At 41.8% G+C, this 22,570-nt stretch overlaps 1 long non-coding RNA gene and 1 pseudogene across 1 annotated transcript in view; both read right to left on the bottom strand.

Annotated features, from left to right (window-relative positions):
- LOC142046342 (uncharacterized) overlaps positions 1-22,570 on the bottom strand; it is a 934,987-nt gene that overhangs the window by 898,488 nt on the left and 13,929 nt on the right. The window lies entirely within an intron of this gene.
- Positions 15,508-15,590, bottom strand: LOC116828736 (U4 spliceosomal RNA; annotated as a pseudogene).

Genomic DNA, 22,570 nt, shown 5'->3' on the forward strand with positions numbered 1-22,570 from the left:
CAAGTGTGGACACACTGCAGTGCTGGTTGCTGTCAGTGTGGACACACTGCAGCGCTGGCTGTACACAGCTGTACGACCACAGCTGTAACTGCCAGCGCTGCAAAACTGTAAGTGTAGACAAAGCCCTAGTGATTTTTCAGCTGTTCAGGCAGGCCATTAATCAACATAACCCAGAACGCTTGAGCAACATTTACTAGCAATTAACCTACAGTTATGGGAACTATTTCTTCTCCTGAATACACTAGCCTAATCTGCTCACCCAATTATTCTAAATGAAAGTTATAAGCAAACCTTCTGTTAATTGGAAAGGTTATAAAATGAAAGTTCTCAGACCACCCTGGACTACTTAATACCTAACTAATGACCTTTTAAGATGAAAAAGTTTCATATTAAATCCTTCTCCAGACAGTTATCTATTAAGTGAGCTTTTCAGGTGCAATCCATGAAAATACCTATCCCCTAAATCCTGGTTTTAGGCACCACTGTGACCCACAAAACTCCTACAGGGTTCAGAAGCAGCCAAGCAGGTGCCTTAATTCACTTGGCACATCAGTTTTTGTCTCTGAGCATGCGCACTGCTGCCTTACTCTAGGCATCTGGGTGCCTATCTCCAACCTGAACCCCAGAGGGCTCACAAACTGGAGAAAACAGTCATTTGGTTGCCTACATTGCATGAGAGGGCCCAATCTGGTAGGAGTGCTGGGAGGCTGCCTACTGGATCAGGCCTCTCAGGCAAGGTAACACAAAAGAGCTTTGGGCAGGGGAAGACCTCCCTTATAACCTTTAGGCTGTTAGTTAGGGTATTCTCCTGAGGGGGAGAAAGGATTTGAACAGGAAACTACCACCTCTCAGGAGGGTGCTCCAACCATAGGCTATGGGATATTCTGATGTTAGGCTTCTTCAATCTCTCCTATTGAAGTTGCTCCACTTTAGTTAAGTAACTGAATAATTAAATATGGTTGGGACAGTGCAAAAGCTAGAATGACTCTATAGCCCAGTGGTTAGGGTGCTCCCCTGAGAGGTGGCAAATCCCTGTTCCCCCTCAGGAGGGGGATTTGATGGGGTATCTCCTGTATTCTGGGTGAGAACCATATTATCTACTAGGCTAGAGATTATAAGGGAGACCCTCCCTTGCCCCCAGCTGTTTGGTGGCATTAGGTGACCTCCATGCACAGCTACTAGATCAGGCCCCACACATGACTTAGCTGGTGGAGCATCTCTCTTCCCCTGGTTCACAGATCACAAGCAGGGCTAGGCGCTTCCCTGCAGCCCAGGGTTAGATACCTATTTCTGTGAGGGGGCGGAATTTAGCATACACGCCTCTGCTCAGCATTTCCTATTTGCTAGCTTAGCTAGAGAGCTGCCCCGTGCATGCTGGCTTTGTGGACCATAGTCTAAGGTACCTCTCTCTCCCAGCTCATTTTAGAGGAAGGAACCTTAGCGTCCAAAAGATGGGGTACCAGCACGAATTCCTCTAAGCTTAATTACCAGCTTAGTACCTGTAGCGCTGCCACCAACCAGGAATTCCAGTGCCTGGTACACTCTGGTCCCCCCAAAACCTTGCCTGGGGACCACTAAGACCCAGACCCTCTGGATCTTACCACAAGGAAAGTAAACCCTTTCCCTCACCATTGCCTCTCAGGCTTCCCCTCCCTGGTTACCTGGAAGATCCATGGTGATTAAACTCCTGTGAATCTTTTAGCAGAGAGAAAAATTCAGCCTCTAACCCCCCCTACCTTCTCTTTCCCACCTCCCACGGTCCTTCGCTAGAGAGAAAAGTAATCCGGACACGCAGAGAGAAATAACCTTTCTCTCCCTCTTCACCTCCTTTCCTCCACACCAATTCCTGGTTGAATTCAGACCCCGTCCTCTGGGTCTCACCAGATAAAAAAAACAATCAGGTCTTAAACAAGACAACTTTAATTAAAGAGAAAAAAACAGTAAATTATCTTCTGGAAACAATTTAAGATGGGATATGTTAAAGGGTCTTTCGGCTATCGACACTGGAAAATACCCTCCAGGCCTAAGATAACAAGTAAAAATTAAATCCTTGCAGCAAAATAAACAAATTGAACTCCTTCTCAAGCAAAGTGACATTGCAAATAAAGAAAACAAACAATAAGCCATAACGTCGCCTTATCCTTCCTAGTACTTAACTATTCTGAACTTATACAGCTCTTTGTTATACGGAGAGAGAATTGAGTAAAACCCTGTTGCACGTCTGGTCACTATGTTTGCCTAGGTGAAAAAGGAGAAGAGTTTGAGCGAACGTGAGGGCCAAAGTTGAGAAGCTAGTTCTTTTATTTCTCTCGTGGGACTGCACCTGTTCGCTAACCCTATTTTTTATGACCATACTAATTGGTGGGGGCCTCCAGATATTTGACCAATAGGACAGTCTATATAAGTGTTATAATCACTTAACATGATTGTTTGACATTCAACTTAGGGTCAATATTCTGTAACTTATAGGAAACAATTCATGATCCCCTTAGTGCTCGTCTTCATTACAAACACCGAGGAAATGTGTATGCATATGTATTCATTTGTAATGGTATTACCTTCATACGGGTCTGGTCTACACTACGGAGTAAATCGATTTTAGATACGCAATTTTCAGCTACGTGTAATAACGTAACTGTAAGTTGAATATCTTACAATCAATTTACTCACCCGTCCTCACCGCCGCAGGAATCGATTCCGCGGTCGCCATGATCGATTCTGGACTCCGTTTGGGTTGGTGGAGTTCCAGAATCGATATAGCTCTCAGGGATCGATATATCCGTTAGATTAGATGCAATACGATTCCCCGAGCCCCATCGATTTTAACACCGCGATTACGGCGCGTATAGTCTAGACGTGGCCATAGCATCTGCCTGTTCGGGGTTAACGACTTCTTCTGCTGTATCCATTTCCAAGACAAGAAAGAAATTGCAAAATCCATTATTCGGTGGCTATTCATTGCCCTGCCCTTGAAAGGTTATACTGGACACAAGAAAAACACTTCTGAATGATCAAAAATACCCCTATTCTGAAAGGGAAGTCCCCCGGATTTATGCTATATGTTTGATCACTTCATAGGTGTCACACAGATTCCACTTGCTGGATGCATACATCCAGAGTTACTCGGAGGAGGCATCATACATTTCAGGAGCTCATAAGGGATGAAATCCTGACCCCACTAATTCAGTGGGGAGTGGTGCCTTTTCCAGTGGACCAGGATTTCACCCAAAGAATTTACAAGCCTCAAGTGTTAAATGCAAAGGGTTGTTCTAATTAAGAACTTGGGCTGCTAATTTCACTCCCAATCCTACACCTATTCACTAGAAGGACTGCTCTCATCAGCTGAGGGCTTGTCTTTACTACAGGTAGCCAACCTATGTACGCTAATCCATGGTTTACTGATGGAATAGCATAGGCGGTAGTTGATGCATCTTAGGTCGATCACCTGTTGTCTTCCACTGCGCTATGGTCAATGGGGACACTCTCCAGTCGGACTTCCCTTATTCTTCTTGGAGAGCTGAGTATCAGAATCAACCGGACGAGTGTGTGCTGTATTTAGCAGGTGCTCACTAGACCCGCTAAATCAATCACTACTGCATTATTGTAGCAGCATCGATCTCCCTGTAGTGAAGAAAGTCCTAAATGTGTAATTAACACCATTGCTAAGTGTTTTGTGGCAGCTTCATGTTGTAAGTGTCCAATAAGTCATATCAGGTGGTAAACTTTTTGGCCTGAGGGGGCGCCGCGAGTAGGTTCAGAATAATAGATATGAGGGCCAGTTACGGAGCTGTGCCTCCCAAACGCCAGCATGCCCAGCCCCTTCCGTTCCTCCTGTTTCTTGCACCTCTGATGGCCCGCCTGGGATCTGCCCCATCCAACCACCTCCGAGTTCCTGCCCTGACTGCCCCCCACCACCATCCGACCTCGTCTTTCTCTTCCTGACTTCCCCACCGGCACCTCGTCCCATCCAACACCCTTCGTCCACTACGCGCCCTGGAACCCCCACCCTGACTCTCCTCGCGCGCCATTCAAACCCCTCTTCTCATGTCTGCTTCTCTGGACCATTCCTGGCTCACTATTACACACCCAGCGCCTGCCACCACACTCGAACTCCCCTGCCCTCTGATTCCCAACCCCCGTCTGCTCCCAGTCCCCCTTGACTCACTGACCTTTGGGAGCCCCGGTGTGCTGGCGGTGCTAAGCTGCATACCCGACACCCAGACAGGCAGCCGGTGGCCAGCTGGAGGCCAGACCGATGCGACGTGCAGCACAGAGCACTACGGCCAGCCCGGGCTCTGCAGCTGCTCTGCTGCAAGAGCTCGAGCAAGCCGCACTGCTCAGAGCATTGTGTCCAGCAGTGCAGTGAGCTGGAGGATGCAGGGAAGGGGGAACACAGGGAGGGGGGGTGTAGCCTCCCAGGCCAGGAGCTCAGCACTGCGCGGACTGTGGCCGTGGCTTACTGTTGCCCATCTCTGGTCCTATACACATATAATCCTAGGAAAACAAGGATGGTTGACATAATTAAAAGGGAACAAACTAGATGAAACAAATAACACGACTATAAAGTTCTCATGGAAACAGTGAGAAATAAACAGTAGATTTATTAGTTAGCCCAAGGTGCTCAAGATTTGAAAGTATCCTGTCCCCTGATTGGTCCTCTGGTCAGGTGATAGCCAGGCTTACTGAACTTGTTAACCCTTTACAGTCAAAAGAGATATAAAGTACTTCTGTTCTATTAACTCCTACTATCTGTTTATGACAGAAGCCTATGCACCTAACTCGGGCTTTGTGGCTCACAATGTAGTTCCTGGGTTTTTTTGTTTTCTAGATGCTCAGTGTCGCAATGCCTAAATCCCTTGCTGGATCTGGGCCTTACTTCCTACCTGCTCCTTTTTAAGGCATTCAGGTTGCAGAAAATACATCTGTGTCTGTTTTGCATTCTGACATTTTTATCAATCATTCAATGTCTCTGGGAAAAAACAGGAAATGTTCTTGAGCTTCTCCAACTTGTACAACAGCCCATGTTTTCCATGTAGTTGTTTCTAGGACACACACTGGTTAGAGTAAATCAGTTCTCAGTAATAAACCAGCTGGGCCAAATTCATCCCGAGTGTAACTCCGCTGATGCCAACAGAGTTACATCATGAGTAAATTTGGCCTGCTGTGTTTCTGGGATTGTCTGCAATGAGGGTATAACAGATGAGTGTAAGTGTGCAATCAATGAGCATTCCCTTATGCACCATCTCAAGAACAAGAAAATAAAAGTGGGAAAAAATGACAGTCCATTTGATAGGCCTTTAAAAATAGTGCACAGGATTGTTCTGATTTAAGGGCTTTGTAACAGAGTTAGATGAAATGGTGGGGAAAATCCCTGAGCTCATTCTACACTAGGGTATACACCCCTGGTAGCACTAATGTAATTTCACAATTGCTGAAAAACTGGCAAGATGGTTCCTGATGTAGATGCCCCTCCAGGCTAGATGTGAAACTGAGGTTTTCAGAGAAATCTCCCATCGTTGCTCTTGCATCGGTGAAGTTTCCACCTGTTGCTAGCAATGGTGACAGCACTAGTCCAGTCCAGTTTAGACTATAACGGTCTGTCTACACTGCGATTAAAAACCTGCAGCTGGTCCGTGCCAGCTGACTCAGACTCATGGGGCTCAGGTTATAGGGCTGTTTAACTGCGATCTGGGGCCTGGGCTCTAGGACCCTATGAGGTGGGAAGGTTCTTGACCCTGGGCTACAGCCTGAGCCAGAACACCTATACTGCAGTTAAACAGCCCCACAGCCTGAGTCAGCTGGCATGGGCCAGCGATGTGTTTCTAATTGCAGTGCAGACAGACCCTAAGAGTTTTTACCGCCATGTCATATAACCCTGATCAGAGAGGGCTGGTTTACACTACTACTCCTGCCATTTCTAGCACTCTTGGCACTATACTATTGCTGGAGCCATGCTGGGAGATATCCCTAAAGCATTTGCAGAGGGCCTAGTGTGCACATTTTGACTGATTGCAGCTTGTCTTGGTTGAATCCCACCAGCTCAGAAAGAAATGGTGCATTTCTTTGGCGCATATGCAGCCAGTGTGTATCTTGTATCTTAGACGCAGACGAATGCATTGTAAAAGAAATTGATTATCTGTCATGTTTCAAGGGCCTGTTTGAATCAGTAATTACAGTTTTTAATATAAGAGATAGGCGGTTATAAATATATTACCATAGTATCAACAATAAAACTAGCAATAACAAGCTTCCATGGGCTCCAAAGGTGCAAATCCATATGCCTGTTCTCTCTTGCATCAGACTCCAAAGTAAGCTCGTTCTTGCTCTCCCACCAGGCTGGATTGCCATCCAGCATTGCCACTTCTTGAGATTTTATCCTGGGTTTCACACTAGCTGGTGTTTTTCTTGAAGGCCTGGCTGCTGTAAACCTGTGATAATGTAAAAAGTTCAGCTGTCTCTTTAAATAAAAGAGTTTCTATTCCACACACTTGAGGAGAAAAGCTGGAAAACATGACCTGCATTATCTAAAGGCTCAGAAACCAAAAGGCAAATAGCGAGAATCTGAAATGTTATTACTTTGGCTTAAAGAAAATATATATTTTTTTAATCTCATGATTTTTTTTGGAGCCTGACTCATGAGTTTTGAACACTTGGGGTAGTCAATACTGAATCCCTCTTTAAACATTCCATGTGTCTTTTATGAGAGAGGTGGGTCTGGTTCCACTCTCATCTACACTGTAACTTCTTTGAGTTACTCCTCAGGTACACCATGGTGAGAGAAAGCAGAAGCTCTATACATTTAAAGGGGACGTTAACAGTCCACTGTTACATTCTCTGAACCAGTCAACATTCGGGAAATTTAACAACAACGATTTTCAAAGTTGTTTGCAACATGCCTCCAGTTTTTAGACTGAGAAGCTAGATCTTTTAGATATAACAAAAGAAGTTAAATTACAGAAAGACAAGTCTATGCAGGTTTGGAGCTGAATCTGTGTGTGGTCTGCAGGCACCAAAAGGCCATTTATGCTATCGTGGTAATTTGCCCCATTTATATTGTTGTCTTTTCATTTATTAGTTGCCTAAACCATATAAAGCAGTGCTTTCTCCAGTCCTCATGTGGCAGGTATGTGTACAAATGGCAGGTACTTATGAAATGTTTACTGAAAAGATTAGCTTGTCAATGAGGCAAAGGATGGCTATTGATCCCTCTTCTGTGTTTGTCAACCTGTAACCTGTTTAAGAAATGGCCTACAGCAATGAAATCCAATCAACCACTCTCTGCAGCTCCACTTTTCCTGGAATACAGGGAGGGAATTCAATCACAATAAAGGAAATGAAACACTTATCATATAAATGAGGCTCAGGCAATTAACAGGTTACAGATTCCAACTGGTGAGGATTCTTATTAAAATACAGGATTTAAAGAGGGTATTCTGCACACCTGAACGTTTCAATTGCCTTTCTGCAGAGAGCAGTTGCTATATGACAACATACGTTACAAACTGAGCTAAGAGAGTTAATGTTACTGAGAACAATTCTCTTCACAAATCCAGACCCCTGATAATAACTTGTGAAAGGAGACATTTTTGGAGAGCTTGTAGCATGAGTCCTCAGTAATTCTTAACAATACTTAATTGTCACATCTCATCCTGAGAAAATTCTGAAGAGTCTTTTCCTTTGTCTTGCCTAAACTAACTTTCCAGTTTGCACTGGAGTTCATTTTTCTTTCTGAAGCACCATTTTCTGTGATGGAAGGCACCACTGTTTAAACTATAGTGCATCAAAAGAGCACATTAGATGAGTGGCCTTCTGGTTCAGCAAGATTTTGTATGATAACTATAATTAGGAGGGGAGACTTTGGTGAACCAATTGACTCAGTGGGTTGGTAATGAGATATAAAGCCTTTTATCCTGGCTTCAAATCTAGTCCAGAACAGTAGTGAGAATGGCAGTTATTACCATTTGATAGCTGTCTGATTATATGAAATGAGTTGGTGACTACAATCCAGTGTTGAGCTAACATATCTTCTTGTCATCCATACTCCACAGTTAGCACTCTCATTAGTATGCCAAGAAGTGCAGCCATGAACTGAGTTCACAAGAAGGTTTAAGCACTCTCTTACCTGCAAAAGTGATCCACATAGGTCAGAGTTTATTTGGATTAATAGGGTTATGAGAGGAAGCTCGCTCTGCAACTGCCTGTGCTGAATCTGTTTGGTTGGTGGAAGTATTCAATTTTTATACTGGATATTGTTATTTTACAAGTTATATATCATCAAGACTGAAATTGGCAGGAAAAAGTCTAAATAAACAAAGTACCAGAGGGGAAGCTGTGTTAGTCTGGATCTGTAAAAGCAGCAAAGAATCCTGTGGCACCTTATAGACTAACAGACGTTTTGAAGCATGAGCTTTCGTGGGTGTCATGCATCCGACAAAGTGGGTATTCACCCACGAAAGCTCATGCTCCAAAATGTCTGTTAGTCTATAAGGTGCCACAGGATTCTTTGTTGCTTAAATAAGCAAAGAAGAAAAGAGAATTTCTCAGCTTTTGGATTCACAAAACACTATTCTTCTGATGGCTGCAATCAGAAATCCCAACTTCTGATGACCGTTATAAAATCTTTTCAGAATGGAGTTACCCCTTAAGGAATGTTGCACGTGCCTGAAAGCTTTTTTTACTCTGTCTTTAAAAAAAAATATTGTCTATGAGACAAAATCAGTAAACATCTATAGTCACTCTCTGCAGAGTTTTCCAGAGAGATAGCACATGGTTCTTGTGTTGTCCTATTAATTCTGGAGCATCTCTAGTAAAAAAGAGACTAGACCATGAGAGGACTTGCAGAGCGGGTACTATGGAAATAACATCAAAAAGTTAGGATGAATCCAATGTATGAGTCAGAGGGCCATTTTGAAAACCAGAAAGGCAATTTTAAGGAGTCTTTTTCTTTTAAGGAAAATAATGGAGACTGGACTGGTGTGTTCCCAGTGGGAATATGCGGCTGCAGCATTCAAGATCTCCTAGAGTTCAAAGAGCTGTGTTTTAGAAAGACAGTAAGAAAAGGAATTATACTAGTTGAGCTGAGAAGTGATTGGCATGAATAAGGATTTCTACATATAAAGGATAGATAAAATAAAGGTAAATTTTAATTCCATGGAAACTGGCAGATTTCTGGGGGATGAGAGGAAGAATTCATGGGAAGGAAGACAGAAAGAAAAATGTTTTCAGACAAGGATGATTTAAAGATTTCTGGCCTTGTAAGTAAAGAATAAATTTTAATGAATTAGGGTGAGGGATTGCAGAGTCAAAGACATTGGTCAGAGAAAGATTTTCATCCTTTGTGGTGGTTTGGAAAATCTGTCTTTACAATGTACGAATTCACAATGAGATTCTGAACATTGTATGTTTCTTTATTGGGCTGCAATTGGGGTGCAGCCTCTTGTCATCTTTTTTGTTCTTTTACCTCCATGTTGGACCAAAATGCCAGGTGCTGACAATAAAGGGTTGTTAAATTGGAGTGTTCCTCTATTCAAATACAAACATCCTAGACACGATACTGGCTCTCATCTAGGAGAATTTGTCAGGGGAGATTTTACCTGGCACCAAAGTCATCTAGTAGGGGGTCTACCTGAGGAGCTGATCTGGGAGTCACCTGATAGAGGGCTTGGAAGGTTATAAAAAGGCAGGAGCTGCTCTTTGGAGTGTGTGGCCATTTTTACCAGCTCAAGCAGAGCTACAGCAGTTTGAGTCTGGGGGGAACCTTATGTACCTGAATTCAGACTGTCTCCCAAGGCAATAGTGGGCTAGAGTGAGTGGTACTGCATATAAGATGCTAATCTGTATTCTCTGTGTATTTCTTGTGTTTAAGTGAAGATCAATGGTGTTTTTAGAACCCTGTGCAAAGTAAATCTGTGTGCAATAGGGGCTACACCCACCACGTGCCCCTTGAAAAGGTAAACTTGTGGACCCAGGACACCCACACAGCTAGAGTTTTGGGAGATGGTGTGTGTGAGCTAATGGGGAGTCTAAGGTGGTCACCACTGTTAACAGCGGCTAGGCAGTTGGACTGCAAGGCCACAGGTCTCAGGAGGGGTGTTAGATAAAGGATCTGCAGCAAGAGTGTTCCTAGGGTCCCCTAACAGGGGTAGTTCTTGGATTTTGTTCAGGCTTCAGAGCTTAAAGCACATGGGATCCAGCAGCTGGATCCTTTCACAGTAATCTGGTAAGTGGCCAAGAGAGTCACTCGACAGGATCTGTGACATCCTTGAATAGCAAAAGTCCACCTGCATTCTAGATGTATTCCTCACATGACCTATTTTTCTGAGTAGAAAGAAGAGGAAAGAATTCCATTAAGAGGCATTAACATTAAATAAGTATATTCCATACGATAATAGCTATGCATGAGTAATTTCCTCTTGAAATCTAGTGCTGCTTCACAAGGGAGTTTAGAGTCACTGTTGTGGTTCATCAAGATGAAGAGTACTATTAAATAAATCCTGAAGCCCTAAGACAGGTTCATTTTCCAGAAATCTTAAACACAATAACCAGACACAAAAATGAATGGAAAAGTCAAGACACATTACAGGGTTAAATATTTCAAGAGTTTCTCAGTTACCTATCTAAATAGGGAGATATGTTAGCATCCATTACCATAGTATCTGAGCCACTGTCTCCAGGATGAGGTGTCCACTCAGTTATAAACTACTGAAGAACTGCATGATGGGTTCCTTCTCTTCTCGCTATACATCTCTCCACAAGACCGAATGGCTGCTTTGCTAATGATTAGGGATTAGCCACAGAAGGGCAAATATTAAGTATGGACATATTATATTGTGCTTCCACCTCAACCTGATGTCCCCAGTGCCTTTCTCCAGTATTAATCTTCTTGGTGCAGGGAACATTTTTGCCAATACATAACCTCTTATTACTTCCTGCCATTTAGTATGACAAATACTCAAACACTCTTCTGGAACATTTCCAAATGAAACCTCAGAGTCATTACGTTAACCTTTTCCTTTATAGAGCAGAAGGAAATTAGCCATTGGCATATCCAGAATTGTGTAGAAAACTATATAAAAACACAATTAGATGAAGTCTTCTCATTTTCAACAATGGAAAGAGTTAAATAAAAATGTTTAAAATCCTACAGTGCCTCATTAAAAACTCTCTTTTTCTGTATTTTCTAGCAAAATAAGCCATCAGTGTTAGATTCTATAATTGACACCATTGCTTAGGGAACAAACCTATGAATCTTATTAGAGGCAAATTCATTACTTTAAGTCCACCCTTAGGATGCAGAGCTCATAAAAGAAACCTCTGGAGGGTTCAGCTTAGGGGATGAGATTATTTCAGGCTGCAAATCTACAGATTTGCTGTAATTAACCTGAACTTATTATTGTCAGGCAATGGGTCAGACATCCTGGATAAAAGTCCCTGGCTAGTTTGTGGTCCACTGGGTTTTCACGAAGAGAGCTTTTTGCTAAACAAAGAAAAAGTGCTGAAAGCACAATTTCAGGTATTGCTAAAGCAAAAGAAACCCTTCCACCAGGCGAGTATAGTAGAACATTTTAAATGCACCAGGCACAAATTGAAACATAAGTTAACATTTTTATTAGTAATCTCGCTATAAAATTATTTGTTTGGATACAGACCACTGTATGTAAAACTATAGTTAGGGTGTTCAGGGTGAGATTTTTTTGAAAGCACTTTGTGCTGGCCTAAGTCTGCTCCCTTCTAAGTCAATGGGCATTTTACCAGTGACTTCAGTGGGGGCAGAGTCCAGAGAGTGCTGAAAGCACGGGATTTTCAAAAGCTAAAGGCTTTTCTAAACACAAGTTGAAGAGCTTTAACTATACCGATATAGTTAAAGTATCGCCATCCCCCTAGCATGGACCAAGTCTGAGGTCTGGGCAACACTTAAAACTTACACAGGTATATCTATGTCTGTCGAGGGTGTGAAAAAACACCCCCTAGTAACAGGACTATGCTGACAATAACCCCCAGTGTAGCTGCGGATGTGCTAACAAAAGAGGATTTCTGTCGCCACAGCTAGTGTTGCACAGGAAGGTGGTGCTCCTACACCAGTGGAACTCTGTCTTTTGTCAGTGTACACTGTGTCTACACTAGGGGCTATGCCAGCACAGACTCTGTATTGTAGACCTAGCCATGGTGGTATAAATGTGCTTATGGGAAAGGGGAATAGCCATGATGGTATGAGACACCTCTATCCCCATCTATCTGCAGCCACAGGAAGGGTTTGTAGCGGTATAACTATTTAAAAAAAACCCAACAAACTACCTAACCAAAGTAGCTACAATGGTAGAGACTAGAGAGGTCTTTTCTTTAGTTCAGAATTACCATCTTTATTCTCTTGTCCCTTAGAAACATTAACCTTACCTTCATTTTCTTCTTTTCTCATGTTTATTCAATGGGTTATTCATGGCTGAAAATTTTTACTGTGAATTATTGTGGATTTTGCTGGTATTGTGTTCCCACACTTCAAGTATTTTATAATTTCATGCTTGGTTTTCTCTCCATACCTTTCAACCTGCCAAGGTCCAAATGTGGGATGCAATGTGTGACAAAGACCCAAAATGAGGGGTACAAAAACATACTCTTGCAGGGAACTTAGAATAATGTGTGATTCCTTCCTTTAGTATAAGGATCTCTTTTTAAAACTTCAGTTTCATGTTTAAAAAAATATTTCTGATTTAAATAATTATCAACAATAAAAGTCAGGAGACAGCATTGTAACTAAAATGAGTGGCATCCCAGAGAGGAAGTGACATCTGGTATGAAACTGCAGAAAAACCTGAGAGTCTCTGTATTAAGTTTAGAAGTGTGAGCAACAAGGGCGATCTTGTGGCGGGAGTCTGCTATAGACCACCAGACCAGGGGGATGAGGTGGACAAGGCTTTCTTCTGGCAACTAACAGAAGTTACTAGATCGCAGGCCCTGGTTCTCATGGGAGACTTCAGTCACCCTGATATCTGCTGGGAGAGCAATACAGAGGTGCACAGACAATCCAGGAAGTTTTTGGAAAGTGAATGGGACAATTTCCTGGTGCGAGTGCTGGAGGAACCAACTACGGGGAAGAGCTCTTCTTGACCTGCTGCTAACAAACAGGGAAGAAATAGTAGGGGAAGAAAAGTGGATGGGAACCTGGGAGGCAGTGACCATGAGATAGTTGAATTCAGGATCCTGACACAAGGAAGAAAGGAAAGCAGCAGAATATGGATTCTGGACTTCAGAAAAGCAGACTTTGACTCCCTCAGGGAACTGATGGGCAGGATCCCCTGGGAGAATAACACGAGGAGGAAAGGAGTCCAGGAGAGCTGGTTGTATTTTAAAGAATTCTTATTGAAGTTGCAGGAACAAACCATCCCAATGTATAGAAAGAATAGTAAATATGGCAGGTGACCAGCTTGGCTTAACAGTGAAATCCTTGCTGATCTTAAACACAAAAAAGAAGCTTGACAAGAAGTGGAAAGACTGAACAGACCATGACCATGGGAGAGGTAAAATATGGCTCAGCGATTATGCAGGTGTGAAATCTAGGAAGACCAAACCAACACTTGAGTTGCAGCTGCAAGAGATGTTAAGAAGTAAGAGAAGGTTTCTTCAGGTAGTGTAGCAAAAGGAAAAAGTCAAGAGAAAGTTGTGGGCCCCCTTACTGAATAGAGGAGGGGCACCTAGGTGACAGAGCGATGTTGGAAAAGCATGTACTCAATTGATTTTTTTTGCCATCTGTGCTTCACAGAACCACAGGTTAGCTCCCAAGACTGTGCTGCACTGGCAGTCACAGCATGGAGGAAGAGGTGACCACCTCTTGAGAAAGAAGTGTTCAAGGACTATTTGAGAAAAGCTGGATGAGCACATCCAATGGGCGATGCAGGTGCATCTAGAGGTGCTAAAGGATTGGCCGGATGTGATCTGCAGAGCCATTGCCATTATCTTGAAAACTCATGGTGAGTTAGGGGGAGCCCCAAATGACTGGAAAAAAGCTAATTAGTGCCCACCTTTAAAAAACGGAAAGAACAAAGATCCAGGAACTACAGGCCAGTCAAGATCCTCACCGTCAGTCGCCTTGCAAAATGCGAAGGAGCAGGTCCTCAAGAATCAATTCTGACGAGCTAGAGCAGGGAAAGTGATCAGGAACAGTCTAACATGGATTCACCCAAGGGCGAAGTCATCCTGAAACTAACCGTAATAGCCTTCGTATGCAGGAGATACACTGGGTCTGTGTATGAGAGAAAAGAAGTGGAAGTGTATTCCTTGGACTTAAGCAAGCGCTTTTGATACAGTATCCCAACAGTATTTCTTGCCAGCAAGTTTAATAAGAAGTAATGGCGGATGATGGACCATATAAGGTGAGATTAGAAGCTGCCTAGATGGTTGGGCTCTAACAGGAGTAGTGACATGTTCCATTGCTGTTCGGCAGTCAATATCAAGCAGAGGCCCCAAGGGTCAGTCCTGGGGCCAGGTTTTGTTCATAATTTTCATTAGATGATCTGGATGGCTGTGGATTGCACCAGCAAATTGCAGATAACACTAATTACTGGGAAGGTGTGACATTGGAGGGTTAGTAATAGGAATACAAGAGGACATAGAACAAGTAAGGATTGGGCCAAAAGAAATCTGAAGGTTCAACTAAGGAACAAGCTACAAGAGTCCTGCACTTTGGACAGAATAATCTCCATGCATCTGCTAAACAGACTAGTGGACCAAAGAGGCAGGAGAGCAGTTCTGCAGAAAGAAGATCTTAGGGGTTACAGTGGATGAGAAGCTAGATAGGAAGTCAAAAGTAGTCCTTGTCCAGCAAGGCTAATGGTATTTTGCCTGTTATAAGGAGGGGCATTGCCAGCAGAATCGGGATGTGATCATTCCCCTTTATTGACATGGTGAGGGTCTCATCTCGGATTGACTGAGTTTTGGGCCCCACAGTACAGAAGATGTGGAAAAATTGAGAGTCCAGAGAGGGCAACCAAATGAGTAGGGGCTGGAGCACACGACTTATTGAGGAAGAGGGCTGAGGGAACTGGGATTGTTTAGTCTGCAGAAGAGAGAATGAGGGGTTTATAGCTGCTTTCAACTACCTGAAAGGGGTTCCAAAAGAGGATGGATCTTAACTTTCTCAGTGATAGCAATGACAGAACGGACAGGAGTAATGGTCTAAGTTTGCAGTGGGGAATAGGTTGGATATTAGGAAAAACGTTTTCACTAGGAGGGTGGTGAAGCACTGGAATGGGTTATCTGGGGAGGTGTTGGAATCTCCTTCCTTAGAGGTGTTTAAGATCAGGCTTGAAAAAGCCCTGTCTGGGATAGTTGGGCGATTGATCCTGCTTTGAGCAGGGGGTTGGACTAGATGACCTCCTGAGGTCCCTTCCAACCCTGGTATTCTATGATTCTGTGATTCTATGAAGGATGGCCAAATGGTTAGGACACTGGTTCACTGTTCTGTCACAGACCTTGGGCAAGTTTATTAGTCTCTCTGGGCCTCTGTTCTCACATGTAAAATGGGAAAAGTTTTCAACTAGCAATAATCATGCCTCGGATTAACCTCATTGGCTATGATACTGCCACTGCGCAAAGCTCATACTAATACCCTCACAACACCCCTGTGAAGCAGAGAAGTAACTGAGGCTTTCAGATACTATGGTAATGGGGCCCATGTACGTACCTTAGACAGATTCCCTTAAAATGAGACACTGGAGAGGTAAATCCCTATTTTACATCTCCTGTGTAAAAACTTCATTTCATATTATATCTCTTCATTGTATCCTCTGTCACACAGGTGGTGCGTATTCCCTTTTGCTCATCCATAACATTTTTACTTTATATCACTACTTGACTTCTCTTCTTTCGCTCCACATTCAGTGCCCATTTAGCTTCTCACTATGTTGTTCTTTGTTTCCAATTTATTTCTCTCTCAAACCTTCTAGGTTCTTTAGTCCCTGCCATGATTTAACAACTTCCTCCCACAGACTGCTGAGCACTTAATGGTGTCCTCATGATGGCTGCAGAGCGGGAGTTGCAAGGCTGAGTGTGTCATGAAATGTCCAGAAGTCTTTATTTCTAGTCCCTTTTCTTTGCAGTCATCCCTCCTCCTTTCTCAACTCTCTTAGGAATTGACCATCTGCTCAGTCATCATGATGCATCTCCACCACCTTTCAACCTATTGGTGGCATAAATGGGTTGTCCCAATTCTCCTTACCCCACCAAGTTCCATTCAAATTGCTTTGCTTAATTTCCAATCCATTACTGAGAAATCCCTGCCAATATGTTGCTTCCTGCTTGAGGAGGAAACCAGTTCTCTTTTCCTACTTGAGAAGTGCCATGGTAGCTTAGACCTCTTTCTTGTCCTCAAGGCTCTTTATTCCTGGCTATTTCCTTTTGGCCTGCCGAGGCAGTTTCAGTGACACAAAGGTGCTCTTTTCCTGGTGGCACATAGTGCTGTATTATAATCGTTGAGCTGCAGTTTGGAAACGAATGAGCTTACAAGTGTGTGCTTCTGTTAATAGCCTTTGCCTTTTTGAGTAATGGCTAAAAAAACCTCTGCTACAGCCAGAAGGCTTTTGGGGGCAGTTTTTATCCTAGAGTTCCCATTATAAGTGGGACTGTAGGGAAAGACTGGTAGGGTTCACAAACAAAAGGTGTAAACCTCATGATTTCACATATATATGTGGGGTGAAATAAAATATTAATAACATGCATGTATTTTACACCTTGTGATTAAGATTTCAGAGGACATGTTATAAATCAAATCATGAAAAGCATAGATGTAAATATTTAAATTGTAAATCGGTAGAGAAATGCAATTTTCCACTAATTTGAATGTTTGTGTGACATTCCATAGCAAAATAGCACGAATTCTGAAGCAGTGCAAATACATGTCTACAATATTTAGTCTAGGGATTGTATCTTTCTCAGTGCATAGCATGATGGGGTTGGGAATGCCAGGTATTACCTCAATACAAATAATAAATATAATAATACATTTCAGACTGCACCAGCTCCCCCTCATTCAATCTAATCTTAGCTCTGTACTAATGCTGTAACAATCAAAAGTGTGTTCCATTTCCACAAGTAACTGTTTTCTTTCTGGTAACAGTGCTTTCAAATCTTCCTGTCATGATCTGTAGTATGAACAAAAGAACCACTCGTTTGTTGACTGATATTGCACTTGTGTGCACCAGGTGGCAGCACTATCGCCAGTTTGTACATATTTTCCATTGAGCTGTGCATACTCCATTAGATTAGCTCATCCTGGGCGCCTGAGCCCCCTCATCAGCAAATATAATGTTCTTTATACTGCACTAATATATTGTTCTTCTGTTTTGTTTTTTTGGACGCTTATTGTGGCTGGTGCTTGTTTGTTTAGGGCCTTTTTGGAGGAAGAGATTGGCTACTAGCCGTGGCTCATCCATGCACTGGAACTTTTGCAATTACTGCTTATGGTTATTCATTTTAAGTATGGGATACTTTAATACCAGGAGAAGCCAAGCATTCCTGTCCTCAGGCTCCCCTGCTCATGCAACTCCAATCACTATCCCAGGAATGCTCACAGAATAACTTGCGTTTACTTGCGTTCTTTAGCACAGCGTGTTGGAGGCCTCTCTTCAGACTCTCGTCACAGCACTAAATCCCTGCTATGTAACAATACACAGAAAGGAATTCAGGAGACATTGGAGCAACTAAAGAAACGGCAGCACTCCCCACTATTGGGAATTAGCTTCCCACAGATGGATTGTGGTCATTAGCCATTCCTGTCTTCCTTCCTCCATTGCAGAAAAGAATCAAACACAAACCACCCAGCAAAGGCTTATTCAATAGGCTCCTTGTGGATAAAACGCCCTGTCTTTTGAGAGACACTGTTTTACTAGTTTGCTCTAGCAATGAGAGTTTGAAAAGCTGGAGAAATATGGCTGCTCTAGGCTGTTAACAGCTGGTTCCCATAGTACCATGGCATGGGTCAGACAAAGGGCACATGTGAAAAACAGCTAATATGTTCAAGTGTATCCCTATGGCAAGCCAAGGGGACACATCTTCCACCTAAACATAGCAGAAAAGCAGTTACACCAAGTAGAGTGAGGGTACCAAAAAAAGAATATAACATTTGAAAATACACTTACTGAATGAGACTCTGATAAATGTAGGTTTTCTAGGCAAGCAGAATGAACTAATCAGTATGCAGAAAGGGTTTATTCAAAACTCAATATTACCTTAGGGGCAGATTTTCAAAGGCACAAATGACAAACATCTAAAATTCCATAGACTTTCAGTGGCATTTTGGTGCCTAACTGCTACCTGTGCCTTGGAAAATCTCCCAAGTATTGTGCGTGCATCCTTTAAACCAAATTTACAAAACATACTTTCATTAAAAAGCAAACTTTTTTTTACCAGATTAATCGAATACCATACAACTATTATGGAAACCCTTGTTTTGAACTTCTAAATAGGGATGATTGTAAAAAAATGGTTCTGTGCCTTTATATTCGTCCGAGGAGCTGAACAGCACCTTATTGCAGAAAGACTGAAACAGGCAGTTTTAGTAGCTTCTCTCTCAACTTCCTTGGGCAAGGCTCTCCTTTCTGCAGAGAGCTCTTCTGAACCTTGATTTGCCCTGAATTCCCTTTGGATTGGGCTTTTCTAACTGTTCAACAATGTACCCAATAAAATGTCCCTCAGTCACACTGAGTGGTCTAGTTGTCTCTTGATGTCACCACCAGCCTTTGCTTTTCATTCTGAACAGCACTGATTTTAACAGAATGGGGTTTGTATGAATACCCCAACTTTTCTTGATGTTCCGTCTCATTACATTAGGCAAGCAAGATTTTCTCCAGCCAGGTGTCAGCACTATGATTTCTTCCAAGTATTCCCTCTTTTCAGCCTTCATGTTACCACTCCATAGCCCTTTCATTATTGCCCTGGATGAGGTGAGGGTAGTATTTCAGACTCAGCTCAGTCCGACACAGCCCAGAGATAATATGCTGTCCTAGATCCATCAGGCAAATTACACAACTGCTGCAAGTTTTAACAGAAACTGAACTAAATCACCATATTCTCCAACACTGGATGAGAACCTAGGCTTGGAAGCAGCAAATCCTTTGTAACTTGAATATATCCAATTAGCAACAGTGGCAGGAAAAATTAGGGGGAAAAGTGAAAGGTAAAAATGTTAAAGATTATATAACCCAAATAGGTTTAATAGTTTACTCAAGCATACAAGTGCTTCTGTAATGTTTCCTGGCATCAGAGAATCACGGATGTAAGAGATACAAAATCCATAACATGTCCACTGGGTCATCTGCCTGACTCTGTGGGTCAAATTGTGGCATTGAACCCCTAACCTAAGTAATGACTACCTGGAGCTGAGGGGGCAGACCAGTGTGGAGGGACACTACACAGATTGCATCCTGCTTTATTTATGTCAGGCATTAAAAATAAATATCAGCTAACTGAGAACTGGAAAGTCTAATTATAGCATGATAAAGCTGCAGTTTTCATGCATCGCCACTGTATGCCACTACAGACTAATTACTACAGTAGATCCCAGAGATGAGACATCGCTAAAGTAAATCCCCAAGAAACACTTAGTTAATATTAAATTGTAATCCTATTACCTCTAGATGTTTTCAATGCTATTAATCTCACAAACAGTTTCCAAGTCAGCAATTTTAAAATAGATTATCTGAAAATTGTAATACCATTAGCCTCTTTGTATGTTTATACCATTTATATGCACAGTGGGTGATACTGGTATAATATATTAATATTTTCAGTATCTCAGTTCTTAAAATATCAACTATACACTGTAAAATTCACTAAAAAAAGCACCAGGGACTGCACAGAATATTAACACAATCTGTGCCATTCGTACTAAAGGTAAAAAGGAAAAACAAATAAGAATGATGATTAATATAAAGTAATTATTTCATGTCCTTCTCTTGTAAAAGCTCCCCATTAGACTGGCACACTGTTACTGTGTGATTGATATAACTGAGTCAATAGAAAGAAAAACAATAACTGTGTTGTGAGACATTTGTTTAAGTCTTGATATTAATTCCCAATCTACATTTATATTCTGAAAGATATAATTCTGCTAGAAGTTCCTTTGTGATATTTTTACAAGAGCTGGGTTCTCCTACGCAGAGGCCTTTATCAATCACCAGGCTGAGGCAAAGAACTTAAATACTTGCCTAAATTTATTCTGACAGCACTTAAGCATGTGCTTATTTTTAAGCAAATGGTTATATATTTTCTGAATCAGAATCTTAGCCATGTCTCCATTCCTCCTGCTTTCTCCTTGTGGTCTCAAGTCTACAACAATATCTTGCTTTATATTCTTTTCTCCTTATTTTTCTATTCAGTCTTTCCTGTTTGATTTCAAAGATGATTATTTACAGCTTCCACATTTGTTCCTTCCCATTCTCTTGCTTCCTTATTTTCTTGTATTGTATCTGTTTTCATGTTCAATATTTACCTTTCTAAAGCTTGACTCTGCACTCTTTACTCAGAAAAGGCTCCCAAGGAAGTCATTTGGAGTTTTGCCTCAGTCAAAAGTAATTGATCACCTCCATTGAGTAGGGTGTAAGAAGATAGTTTGTACAAAATTATTCTCTTGACCAAATCTCTGGTTTCTAGATATGTTAAGATATTTTGTGGAAATCACAGGGACTACTTCAATCCATCAGTGAAGGCAAATGGCCACTGAGTTGAAAGTATAGTGTAGTGGGTAATTCTGTAATAGATTACAGGGTGTTCAGTTTAAAATTTCCCAACAATCTGTCCTCTGCTCAGAGTTCTATGCAAATGGCACAAACTAGCCCATGGAAATTAGAGACTATTTTGGGTCATATTTAGTTCATTTCCCAGCCAATGAAGTACTGTTCTCTAGAACATGATTCCTACTATTACTCCTCCCCACCCCCGCCACCCTGCTTCCTGCTCGCAGTGATGAAGGCGAGGAGGCTGGCACCCAGAAGCCCTCCCTTCTCTTTCACCTAGTGCAAAAAGTGATGATAGGTGGTTTGTGTGTACTATTAAAATGCCTGAACACAAATTGTCAAATACTTACGAAATAAATGTGTTTAAAAGCAGATATCAAACACATTTTAAAATTGTTTTGAGACCGCTTTGATTATTTTTTTCCCTAAGAAACCTATCTTCTAAGTGTGGAGGTCTTATTTACAGTGTTGTTTTTCACGAAATTGACACACCAGGTTAGATTATAAACTGCATGTTGCAGTGATAGAGTTTTTCTTTCAACAGACTTTAAAGGAGTTGGGGCAGCTATTGGCAGAACTTTGCAGGAACACTTGTGGAGTAATGTATTACTCAACCTGAGTTTGACCTGTGACTTTGAGAATATTTTCGATTCCTCTGGGGTTTTTTTTCCCCAAGAGAGGACATTTTGACCCCTGATTGCTATCTGAAAGCTCTGCCAAATATTTAGTTCAAAAGGCAATTTCACTCATCTATTGAATTATATTGTTTAACATTTAATAGCATTTTCTTATAGCCAGATTTATGCTGCATTTTATCCTCCTGGAAATAACTCCTATTTCATACTGCATTTTAATAAACTTTTGTTAAAAAAACACCAAAACTCTACTTTAAACACTAAAGCAAGGAGTCATTCCTGTCCCATAACAGAGTGGCTCCCTCCCCAAGAATGGTTACAGTTTAATTAAAGTGGAAAAAATGAATGTGTAATTAAGATAGTGCTGAGACTGGTACCTAGGACTTATAGTTAGCAATATCAGAGCTCCGAGAAAATATTGAACAGATTTGATATTTTATTTCCATTAAAAACCTATTCCTTTAATAAGACTAAAGCAGTACAGCACTGACTGTGATAGAAATATAAGATGTGAAACATCCTGACATTCTGTGGTGACATTACCATTCACAGCCATGGAACATATTATGTTTTATTGTGTACTTCCTCCTCTGAAGAAGTATAAATCTTGAAACTGTGTCCATTCTTGGCAAAGTAAATGGTCTGTTGGGACACAAAATGTTTAAGACTCTTACCAAGTATCAGAAGTTGATAGCAATTAAAATCAGAGCTGTGTTTATGTATAAACATAAATCACAGAATTAGGCTAAGACTAGCCTCTAAAATCTTGCTGGGTGAAAATTCCAATTGCAAAAGACTGAAAGACAATATTTTTGAATTTTAAGAACTAATTTTGTGAGAAGCAATTCTTTCCTTGGTGGTAATATTTTCCATGTAGATTTATGACATTAAAACTTTTTTTTGACATTCAAACACTTGTTTTTATTTAGACCAACACAATAAACAAAACAAGATTTATTTTTGATAAAACAACACTACTGTTAGACTCATAGACTCAGACTCGTAGGTCAGAAGGGACCAATATGATCATCTAGTCTGACCTCCTGCACAAAGCAGGCCACAGAACGCCACCATCCTTTATTTATAACACCCTAAATAACTGAGTTATTTGAAGGCTCAATGGGTTTGATAACCTCAGCTGCAGAGACACCAACAGCGACCATGCCCCTACAGCAGGGAGGCAAAACCCCAGGGCCCCGCCAATCCGCCTGG

Source organism: Chelonoidis abingdonii, chromosome 2 (assembly GCF_003597395.2).
Source record: "Chelonoidis abingdonii isolate Lonesome George chromosome 2, CheloAbing_2.0, whole genome shotgun sequence".
Classification (NCBI taxonomy): Eukaryota; Metazoa; Chordata; order Testudines; family Testudinidae; genus Chelonoidis; species Chelonoidis abingdonii.